Source organism: Tachyglossus aculeatus, chromosome 4 (genome assembly GCF_015852505.1).
Source record: "Tachyglossus aculeatus isolate mTacAcu1 chromosome 4, mTacAcu1.pri, whole genome shotgun sequence".
Taxonomy (NCBI): domain Eukaryota; kingdom Metazoa; phylum Chordata; class Mammalia; order Monotremata; family Tachyglossidae; genus Tachyglossus; species Tachyglossus aculeatus.
Genome location: NC_052069.1, coordinates 21,282,344 through 21,293,999, shown reverse-complemented (window position 1 = coordinate 21,293,999; position 11,656 = coordinate 21,282,344). Strand labels below are relative to the sequence as shown.

At 44.0% G+C, this 11,656-nt stretch overlaps 1 non-coding gene across 1 annotated transcript; it reads left to right on the top strand.

The window, feature by feature from the left end:
- The first annotated feature begins 11,295 nt into the window (after positions 1-11,295).
- LOC119927832 lies at positions 11,296-11,433 on the top strand. Its single transcript, XR_005450800.1, has one exon. It is a non-coding gene; the product is annotated as a small nucleolar RNA SNORA7 (small nucleolar RNA).
- The last annotated feature ends 223 nt before the right edge of the window (positions 11,434-11,656 follow it).

Here is an 11,656-nt window from a genome sequence, read left to right as displayed (position 1 = left end):
CTTATATCTACCCCAGTGCTTAGAACAGTGCCTGGCACATAGTAAATGCTTAACAAATACCAAAATAAAAAAGAAGTTAAGAGACTTCTCTAAGACCACACAGCAGATAAATGGCACTGTTGTTATTAGAACCCAGGTCCTCCGAAGTCTAGACGGGCGTTCTCTCCATAAAATGAAGCTGCTTCTCAATCAATAAATAGCATTTTTGAGTACCTAATAAGTACTTGAGAAAGTACTAGTGTTAGTAAACAAGCCCCTTGTCATTGAGAAGCTTACTTTCTACTGGGGGAGACAGACATTAAAATAAATTACAGGTTGGAGGAAGCATTAATGTGATAAGATAAGAGCTGAAAGCTTGTGGAGGTTAAGTGTGAAGACCCAACTTCTTAGGAGGCACAGAAATACAGAAATAGCATTGCACATTGGGATATAAAATGGGAAAATGAGACGGTAATTGGGGAATAATTGTGAATCAATAAATACCACTGATTGATTGAAAGCAATGCCTTTTACTGCTTCATGCACAACCAAAGCGAGCACTGCAGGAAAACAGTTAAGGAGCTCAGATAAAGATGAGATCCCCAACCAGTCTAAAGTGGGTGGCGCTCAGATGGGCTGAGCGGTGTGGTCCAGTGGATAGAGCAGGGGGCTGGGAGTCAGAAGGGCCTGGGTTCTAGTCCCGACTCCACCACTCATCTGCTGTGTGACTTTCGGTAAGTCATTTCACTTCTCTGTGCCTCAGTTACCTCATCGATAAAATGGGGATTATGACTGTGAGCCTCCTGTGAGACAGGGACTGTATTCAATCTGATTGCCTTATATCTACCCCAGTGCTTAGAACAGTGCCTGGCACACAGTAAATGTTTAACAAATACCAAAATAAAAAATTCAGGTTTATGCTAGACCATCCGGTTGTCAGTTGGTCGGTCTATTTCATACCTGACTCCCACGTGGACCAGATGCCTTTTAATGCCTTTATTACATTTTCAGCAGCCACCCTCCCTCTGCCCCTACTACCAAATTCTCAGCTTAGATGATGTATGAGACTACACATTCACCTGGAGAACAGTGCTTTGCACATAGTAAGTGCTTAATAAATGCCATCATTATAAAAAAAAATGCAATGACTCTGGAACAAGTGTATGGATTGAGGGGTAGTTCGGGAGACCCCCAAGAAACACGCTTGGATCACATGAAGACTGAATACTTCACAAAATGGCATTCTTACTGTTATAGCATTACTCTGTTTGCCTGCCTTATAACAATCACATGCATTTCCTTGGCTGCTGTATGGAAATCAATGTCAATCAATGATATTTATCGAACACTTACCGTGTGCCAAGCACAGTATTTAGTACTTGGGAGAGTAGCAGAAATAGTATTTATGTAGTGTTTGGGAGAGTACAGCTGAGTAGGCACACATTCATTTATTCACTCATTCATTCAATCAATCGTATTCATTAAGTGCTTACTGTGTGCAGAGAACTGTACCAAGCGCTTGGGAAAGTACAATGTAACAGTAAACAGCGACAATCCCTGACCACAACTAGCTCACCGTCCAGAGGCAGGGAGACAGACATCGATACAAATAGACATCAATACAAATAAATAAAATTACAGATATATACGCAAGTGCTGTGGGGTTGGGGAGCAGGGGTAAAGAAAGTAGGTCAGGGAGATGCAGAAGGGAGTGGGAGATGAAGAAAAGTGGGGATCAGTATGGGAAGGCCTCTTGGAGAAGATGTGCCTTCTGTAAGGCTTTGAATCAGGGGAGAGTAATTACCTGGTGGATTTGCAGAGGGAGGGCTTTCCAGGCCAGAGGCAGGACGTGGGCCAGGGGCGTGGTGGGGGGATAGGCCCACCCCCTAACTGGACTGGACTGACTGAACTGGTGAGAAGTTCAGCACCAGTGAAGTGAAGTATGTGGGCTGGGTTGTAGAAGCAGAGAAGCGAGGTAAGTAGGAGGAGGCCAGGTGATGGAGTGCTTTAAAGCCAATGGTGAAGAGTTTTTGTTTGATACGGAGATGGATAGGCAACCACTGGAGATTTTTGAGGAAGGGGGGTGACGTGTACTGAAAATTTCTGTAGAAAGATGATACAGGCAGCAGAGTGAAGTATGGACTGGAGATGGGAGAGGCAGGTGATCTCGGCCCACAAGGAGCTTACAGTCTAGGGCATTAGCGGCCAACCCAGTGACTGGGGGAGGTCCCACATCACACCCAATGGTGAAAATAGCATATCTCTAGGCTCTGTCATCCTAAAAGCCCTGATTTTTCCTCTAAGCCCTCTGATCGTTCTTTCTCAGTTTCCCTCATGGACTGCCTTTTCTGTCTCATCCTCCTACTGTGATCATTCTTCCAAGGGATGTTCTCCTACAATGATACTCGCAGGAACTCATCTGCTCACTTGGGTCCAGCTACCATCTTTATACGGTGACTCTAAACTCTCTTTCTCAAGCCCTGGCTATTCATTTAACCCACTATTCCACACCTCCTCTGGTCCCCAAGATACCTCTCATTAGTTGTCCTGATGGCCTCTTGGATGAAATAAATGCCCTACTTATCTTTCCCACGAAACCCCACTCATCGAACACAGTCGATAACACCACCAACCTCTCTGTTCAGGAGATGAGCAGATTTAATGTTGTCCTCAACTCCTCACTGTTCTCCATTTCAGACATTCAATCTACTGCCAAACCCTAACCAACATCTCCTGAATCTGCCCCCCAGACCCACCCATTTTTGTGAGGTATTTGTCAGGTGCTTACTATGTGCAGCTACAAGATAATCACGTGGGACACAGTTCATGTACCATATGGGGTTCCCACTTTATTTATGAGGGAAGTGAAGCACAGAGAAGTTAACTGACTGGCCCAAGATCACACAGCAGACAAGAGGTGGAGCAAGGGTTAGAACCAGTTCCTTCTGATTCCCAGGCCAGTGCTCTATCCATTATGCCACACTGCTTCTCCCCTTCTTTTCCATTCAGATTGCTACCACCCTGGTAAAAGCTTTAATCGTATCTCCCTCTCCTCTGCTCCTTCACATCCAGCAGTACCCTTCTGACATTCCATCTCCTCAAGAAAACCTTTCCTGTTCAGTCAATCAGTGGTATTTATTGAGCACTGTGTACAAAGCACTGTACTAAGCACTTGGGAGGTTACAACAGGATTGGTAGTAGACACGTTCTCTGCCCACTAGGAGCTTAGAGTCTGGAGGATGAGAAGCAGTGTGACCTAATGGCTAGGGCATGGGCTTGGGAGTCCAGGAACTTGAGTTCTAATGCCAGCTCCACCACTTACCTGCTGTGTGACCTTGGGCAAGTCACTTCACTAGGCCTCAGTTCCCTCACCTGTAAATTGGCGACTAAGACTATGAGCCCCATGTGGGACATGGACTCTGTCCAAAATTATTAGCTTGTGTCTCCCTCAGTGCTTAGTACAGTGTCTGGCATATTATAAGCACTTAATACCTTTAAAAATACATTAAAATAAATTATGGATATGTACATGAGTGTTGTGGGGCTGAGGTTGTGGGGAGTATCAAGCGCTTAAAGGCAACACAGAAGGGAGAGGGAGTGGGGAAATGAGAGCTTAGGTGCGGAAGGCCTATTGGAGGTGTGATTTTAATAAGGTTTGAAAGGTGGGGAGGGTGGTGATCTGTTGAATATGAAGGAGGAGAAAGTTACAGGCTGGGGAGAATGTAGTCAACAGGGCGGCGGTGAGATAGATGAGATCAAGATACAGTGTGTAGGTTCACATTGGAAGAGAGCTAAGAGCTCAGCTCCTCCAGGAGGCCTTCCCAGACTGAGCCCCCTTTTTCCTCTCCTCCTCCCCATCCCTCCCGCCCTACCTCCTTCCCCTCCCCACAGCACCTTATATATATTTGTACAGATGTATTACTCTATTTTACTTGTACATATTTACTATTATGTTAATGATGTGCATATAGCTTTAATTCTATTTGTTCTGGCGATTTTGACACCTGTCTACATGTTTTGTTGCCTGTTTCCCCTTCTAGACTGTGAGCCCGTTGTTGGGTAGGGAGCGCCTCTATATGTTGCCAACTTGTACTTCCCAAGTGCTTAGTACAGTGCTCTGCACACAGTAAGCGCTCAATAAATACGATTGAATAAAGGAATGAAAGAGACAAGTGTGCAGGCTGGGTCGTCGTAAGAAATGAGCAAGATAAGGTGGGAGGGGGTGAGTTGATTGAATGCTTTAAAGCCAATAATAAGGAGTTTCTGATTGATGTGGAGGTGAACGGGCAACCATTGGAGGTTTTTGAGGAATGAGGAGACATGAATTAAATATTTTTTAGAAGAAATGAAGTGAAAAAAGTGAAACGAGAACTGGAATGAAGAGAGATAAGAGGCAGGGAAGAGTAGCCTAGGTCTGATATGATAAATGCTTCAATCAGCATAGTAACAGTTGGAAGGATAGGAAAAGGCAGATTTTAGCAATTCTGTGAAAGTAGAACTGACAGGATTTGGTGACAGATTGAGTGATATCCCCAACCTATAGCCCCTGAGCAGAACACCTGGGTCCTAACTTATCCCCAGTTCTCCCCCTTCTCCCTGGCACCCCCACGGCCCTTACGTACATATATTTTTTAACTCTGCTGCTTCTCAAGGTTTGCAATTTATTTCAGTGCCTGTCTCCTCATCAATATTGGAAGTCCCTTAAGGGACTTCACTAACTATTCTCTAACTCTTTTTTACTCTCTCAAGAACCAAGTACAGTGCTCTGCCCATCCCTTAAAAAAGTGCTTGGCACATTCATTCATTCATTCATTCAATCGTATTTATTGAGCACTTACTGTGTACAGAGCACTGTACTAAGCACTTGGTAAGTACAAGTTGGCAACATATAGAGATGGTCCCTACCCAACAACGGGCTCACAGTCTAGAAGGGGGAGACAGACAACAAAACAAAACATGTGGACAGGTGTCAAGCCATCAGAATAAATAGCAGTAAAGCTAGATGCACATCATTAACAAAATAAATAGAATAGCAAATATGTACAAGTAAAATGAATAGAGAAATAAATCTTTACAAACATATATACAGGTGCTGTGGGGAGGGGAAGGAGGTAGGGTGGGGCAGATGGGGAGGAGGAGAGGAAAAAGGGGGCTCAGTCTGAGAAAAAAGAGGCTCAGTCTGGGAGAACTAAGCAGAACACTGTGGCATGCACATGGAATAATATAATGCAGTTAGAAAACGGATTTCTCCCTTCGAGGAAACCACAGCCCAGCAGGGGAGCCAAACACCAAATACCTTACAGCTAGAAGAAAAACAGGAAAATTAGATGTGCAGGTAAGAAAATGCTTAGAGAAGCAGCTTGGCATAGTGGATAGAGTACAGGCCTGGGAATCAGAAGGTCATGGGTTCTAATCCCGGCTCTGCCCCTTGTCTGCTGTGTAACCTTAGGCAACTCACTTCACTTCTCTGGGCCCCAGTTCCCTCATCTGTTAATTGGGGATTGAGACTGCGCACCACGTGGGACAGGGACTGTGTCCCAACCCAACTGTGCCAGCGCTTAGTACAGTGCCTGGCACATAGTAACCGCTTAAATACCATTACTATTATTACTAATAACGAGAAGCCAAGTATTTAAGCCGGTGTGTGTCATCATCACAGAGTAAGTGCTCAAAAAACTCTTTTCATTGATTGATTCAAAATTCACCCTATCTGCTCTCTTCACCCACTGTTTGCCAACTCACTCTCTTCATCCTTCCCAAGACAACATTTTAATGGTACCTTGCTTTGGATTCTTTCTCCTCCATCCCCTTGCTCACCCTAGTCAGTCAGCTTGGAACTTTTTCCCTCATCAGAACAGAATCTTCCCATATTCAAAACAAATCCCACCTTCTCCAACCTGTCTTCCCTGATTACTTCCCAGCATCCCAAGTCACTGGAACCCATCAGCTATCTCTCTTATATACCGACCTTTACCCTTCCTCAGCATTTAACATACATTTACTAATTCAATCATACATTCAATTGTTTATTTCGAATATTCTGTCGTAATACTTTGATATCGCTTTCCCCCGTTAGAATGTAAGCTTCATGTGGGATGGTAATACGACACTTGCTCTCAATAAATACTATATTACCATAGAGTTAGTTGGTATAATTCATGCTCTTACGGAGCTTACATACCAGCAGAGGAGACAGGCACTGAAATAATGTACAGATAGGAAGAAGGAAAATGGCTACTTGGAAATGGATAAAGAAATTTGGTATTTTTTAAAGTGGTATTTGTTAAGCACTTACAATGTTGCAAATGCTAGGGTACAGACACAGTCCCTGTCCCACATGGGGCTCACAGTCTAAGTATTCAATCAGTATATTATTCCCATTTCCCCTACAATCAACTCCTCCAAAAATTAAGCCAGAAAATCACTGAAGATACCTCTAGACCATAAGCTCACTGTGGGCAGGGAACATTTTTATCAACACTTTTTTATTATACATTCCCAAGTGTTCGGTACTATGCTCTGCAAACAGTAAGTGATCAGTAAATACCATTGACTGATGTCAATTGATTACTGTCCCCAAGTAAACTCTTCTCTGGAGGACACACAACTACAATATGGCTTTTTTACGAGAACCTTAAACTCACTCTTCCTAAAAAAGGCCTTGTTTATCTTCTTCTACATTAAATGTCAGTGTTCTCCACATAGGCCCTACGTGGCAGCATTTGTTCCAGATCCACAGAGTAAGGGAGAAAGGTGCATTTATTTAAATAAATAAATTTATTTATTTATATTAATGTCAGTCTCCTCCTCTAGACGGCAAGGTCGTTGTGGACAGGGAATATGTCTGTTTTTTGTAATTTTGTGCTTAATACAGTGCTCTGCACACAGTAAGCGCTCAATAAATACGACTGAGTAAATGAATGGTGGAGTGGTGTTGGGGTTGTGTTTGTAGAGATGCTTTGCTGAGACTGACCAGAAGGCTGAGGGTAAATACCAGGCTTCTTAATTCAGAGACAGGAGGCAGGGAGACCAGCGAGGAGGCTGATGCAGTAATCAAGGCCAGACTTGATAAATTCTTGGATCGGCATGGTAGCAGTTCAGATGGAGAGGAAGCTTGTTGTAGGTAGGGAATGTGTCTACTATCCCTGCTCTGGAGACAGAAATCACTCAATAAATGTATTTGATTCTATAGATGTTGTACGCTATAATTAACAGGATTTGGTGACAAATTGAATATATGCATTAAATGAGTGGAGGACAACAATGTGGTTGTGGGCTTGTGGAGGCAGGCAGCTGGGTGGTGTTCTCTACTGTCTAATGTGAAAGTCACAGGGAAGAGAGAGACTGGGTGGGATTGTTTGCTCTGTGACCTTGGGTAAGTCATTTAATTTCTCTGTATCTCTTTTCCCTCATCTGCAAAATGGGAATACAATGCCTCTTCTCACTTTTGACTGAGACTGATGCCCATGTGGGTCCTGATTATTTTGCCTGTACAGGACACAAGTATATAGTACAGTACTTGGCCCACAGTAAACACTTAACAAATGCCTCTATCATTATTAATAATAATATTCATTATTATATGATAGATATTAATATACAAAGGATAGGGTTGGAGGTGCAGGTGTTGGGGGTAAATTTAGAGAGGAGGTAAGAGATCTTCGAGATACTGCTCAGCAGGATGCGAGTGTCAGAGAGGATGAGGGGGTGGAACAGCAGAGGAACAAGGGAGAGTTTAAGGAATTCATGTCTGGTGGTCTTAACTTGAATCGATGAGGTACATGGCATGGTCAATAGGGGCAAGAGATGGAGAAGTGAGGGCATGCGTATTATAATAATAATAATGACGCTGATCCCAAGTGAACTCTTATTATTGTTAAGTTTGAGGTGTTAGTGGGGCGTGCAAGTAGAGGGGTCAGAGCTGAAGAGAAAGATTTGGGAATCATCTGTGTGAGGTGGTAGTTGAAGAGAGGGAGGGTTTTCTTTAGGATAGGGGAATATATGGGCATGTTTGAAAGCTGTGAGGAAGGAGCTACTAGAGAGTGAATGGTTGAAGATGGTGGACAGGGAGGGAAGAAAAGAGGGAGCAAATGTTTTAATAATGTACAAAGGTTTAGGGTTGGAGGTGCAGGTGTTGGGGGTAAATTCTGAGAGGAGACAAGAGATCTCTTGAGATACTGTTTGGCAGGATGGAAGCGTCAAAGAGGGAGGAGGAGGAGCGGGTTGAACAAGAGAGGAACAGGGGAGAGTTTAAGGAATTTATGCCTGGTGGTCTTAACTTTAATCGATTAAGTAAATGGCATGGTCATTAGGGACAAGAGATGGGGGAAGTCAAGGGACAGGGGTTTAAGGAGGGAGTTGAGAAGCCATGTGGCTTAGTGGAAAGAGCATGGGCTTGGGCAACAGAGTACGTGGGTTCTAATCCTGGCTCTGCCACTTATCTGCTATGTGACCTTGGGCTAGCCGCTTAATTTCTCTGCCTCAGTTACTCATCTGTAAAACGGGGATGAAGACCGTAAGCCCCACATGGGATAACCTGATTATCTTGTATCTACCCCAGAGCTTAGAACAGTGCTTGGCATATAGTAAGCGCTTAACAAATACCATAATTATTATTACTATTATTGCCCACTGATCTTGGGCAAATCACACTCTCTGTCATCTATAGAAATGGGGATTAAAGCTGTGAGACCCATAAGGAACATGGACTGTGTCCAACCTGATTATCTTGTATCTACCCCAGAACTTAATACAGTGACTGGTACACAGTAAGCACTTGGAACACGTATCGTAAAAACATTAAAATAAAATAAAAAATCAAACATCTGAAATAGCTGGCACTGGCAATGGTTATGGAAGTCCGTAAGGACAAAGCAGAATTGCTGTGGGTGGAGGAGAGGGAGAGCTTTAGCAGGTGAGGATGAGTTTGAGATGGATGAGGTCAGCTTGATCTCTGGAATTCTGCCTGCAGTACTCCACAGCTTGAGCACAAAAGTGGAGGAAGCCTACAGCGGAGGTGGTGGAAGTATATGGATCGCCAAAATCAGACAGAGAGGAAAAGAGTTACAATGATGCAGTCAGAAGATTTAAACTTTTATTTTGTCTAGAGCAATTCCTCCCAAACGAATTGGCTGGCCCCTCTGATTTTCAATTATTTCCCAATATGCATTCGTTAGTGCTCTCAATGATGTGTGTGAGAGCAAGAAAGAACAAAAATGAGAACACTCTGGACTATAATCACCAAATGTTAAAATTTACAAGCATTTTCCCCAGTCCTCTTTGCTCTCAGCACCATTTCAAGCCAGTTTAGTGTGAGTTGACTGTGTTCCAGCATAGCTCTTTAAGGCCCTGGAATACCCTTGTGTTATTCCCCTCGGCCCTCTCCCCATTCCTCTCTGCCCAGTCATGTGGGGTAAATATCAGACAAGGGGTGGAGAAAGGGTACTGATTGGTCCTGGCCCAGGATTCACAAAAATTTCAACCGTCACTCTGCCCAGGGGCTCTAGCTTAAGAGGTAGGTCTCACAGTCTGATGCACTTAATTTCACAATCTAATGCTCTCTGGGTATCAATCTTCAAGATATTCTTGAGTGAAACTAATCAGATCTCAGAAATCCTGAGGGCATCCATATACTTTTCTGTACAGGTTTCTGATTCAAAGTGGAGCCGGTAGACAGAGATTTAGGGAAGCAAACGTAGCTTAGTGGAAAGATCATGGATCTCGGAGTCAGAGGACCTGGGTGCTAATACCAGCTCCACCACATTCCTGCTGTGTCACCTTGTGGAAGTCACTTAACTTCTCTATGCCTCAGTTTCCTCATTGGCAAAATGGAGATTCCAACTTGTTCTTCCTCTTATTTACACTACGAGCCCCATATGGGAGGAGGGCTTAGTGGAGCAGCGTGGCTTAGTGGAAAGAGCAAGGACTTGGGAGTCAGAGGTCATGGGTTCGAATCGCAGCTCTGCCACTTATCAGCTGTGTGACTTCAAGCAAGCCACTGTACTTCTCTGTGCTTCAGTTACTTCATCTGTAAAAACAGGGATTAAGACTGTAAGCCCCACGTGGGACAACCTGATTACCTTGTAACTATCCCAGTGCTTAGAACAGTGCTTGGCACATAGTAAGCTCTTAACAAATACCATCATCATCATCATCATGTGGGACCCGATGATCTTGTATATGCCATAGTGCATAGTACAGAGCTTGGCACATAGTAAGCAATTGAGAGATGCCACTGTTGATTTTATTATTTAGAATTGCAAATGGACTGAAACGAAAAACTTCACTTCCAAGAAAAAGGTAACCCCATAAGGCATTAAACTTTGTTGTCTGGTACTGTACCCACCACTGAGGATATCCCCTAATCAAGGGCAAGCTTGGCCATTGATCCCTTGGGGTAAAGGGTCTGAGTTGCTTCTTCATCAACTTGTCCCCTCTTCCGTAAGCCCCTACTTTTATAATGGCATTTGTTAAGTACTTACTATGGGCCAGACAGTGTTCTAAGTGCTAGACTAGATGCAAGCTAAGCAGGTTGAACACAGTCCCACATGGGACTCACAATCCTAATCCCCAATTTAGGCACAGAGAAGTTAAGTTACTTGCTCAAGGTCACCCAGGGGACACGTGGTAGTGCTGGGATTGGAACCCAGGTCCTCTGACTCTGAGGCCCGTGTTCTTTCCATTAGGTCATGCTACTGCTGCCTATTCCTCTTCTCAACCAGAAAGTCTTGATAACCAGCTTTAAGGCCCACAATCACCTCTCTCACTCACACTCATCCTCACTTCTCTCACATGATGCCCCAGCTGACACGATTCTTTCCTCTCAAGCCAACCTGCTCAATGTATCTTGTTCGGTCTCTTTCACCATCAATCTCCTACAAAGACCCGTTCCCCTGTCTTGGATTCACTCCTCTTTCACATTCTTGCAGGCCAGAGCTATCCTATCTTCAAACCCCTTCTAAAATCCAGGCTCTTCCAGGAAGACTTCCCTGACTAATCTCTCATCTCTCAACCCCATTTTCCCCTCTATTTCTATTTCAGCACTTCTGCAAGAGCCCAGGCTTGGGAGTCAGAGGATGTGGGTTCTAATCCAGCCTCCGTCTTGAGCAACCCACTTAACTTCTCTGTGCCTCAGTTCCCTCATCTGTAAAATGTGGATTAAGACTGTGAGCCCCAAGTGGGACAACCTGATTACCTTGCATCTACCCAGAGTTTAGAACAATGGTTGGCACATAGTAAGCACTTTACAAATACCATCTTTACTGTTATTATTATGATTATATTTATATTATAGTACATCCTACTAGCTGCAAGTTACCCCTCTCAGGGTCATACCTGGAGAGTGTCCAGTACTCTGCCAGTCTCGGCTACAGAAGAGAGAGTCAAGCAGAGTCCTACCCATTCCATTCCTAGGTTGGCCAGTGACTAGCGAGTGGAAGACAATCTGCTATAAGTCAAAACTTACCAATGCTGGGCAGCAGTGGTATGGGAAAGAATTGAGGGAAGAGATTCGAGTTTACTGCACGGAAGAAGGCAATGGTAAACCACTTCAGTATTTTTACCAAGAAAACTCGATGGATACACTATCAGAACGATTGCGGATGGAGAGCGAGGCATTCTGGGAGAGATGTGTTCGTGGTGTCTCTTTGGGTCGGAAATGACTCGACGGAATAAGACA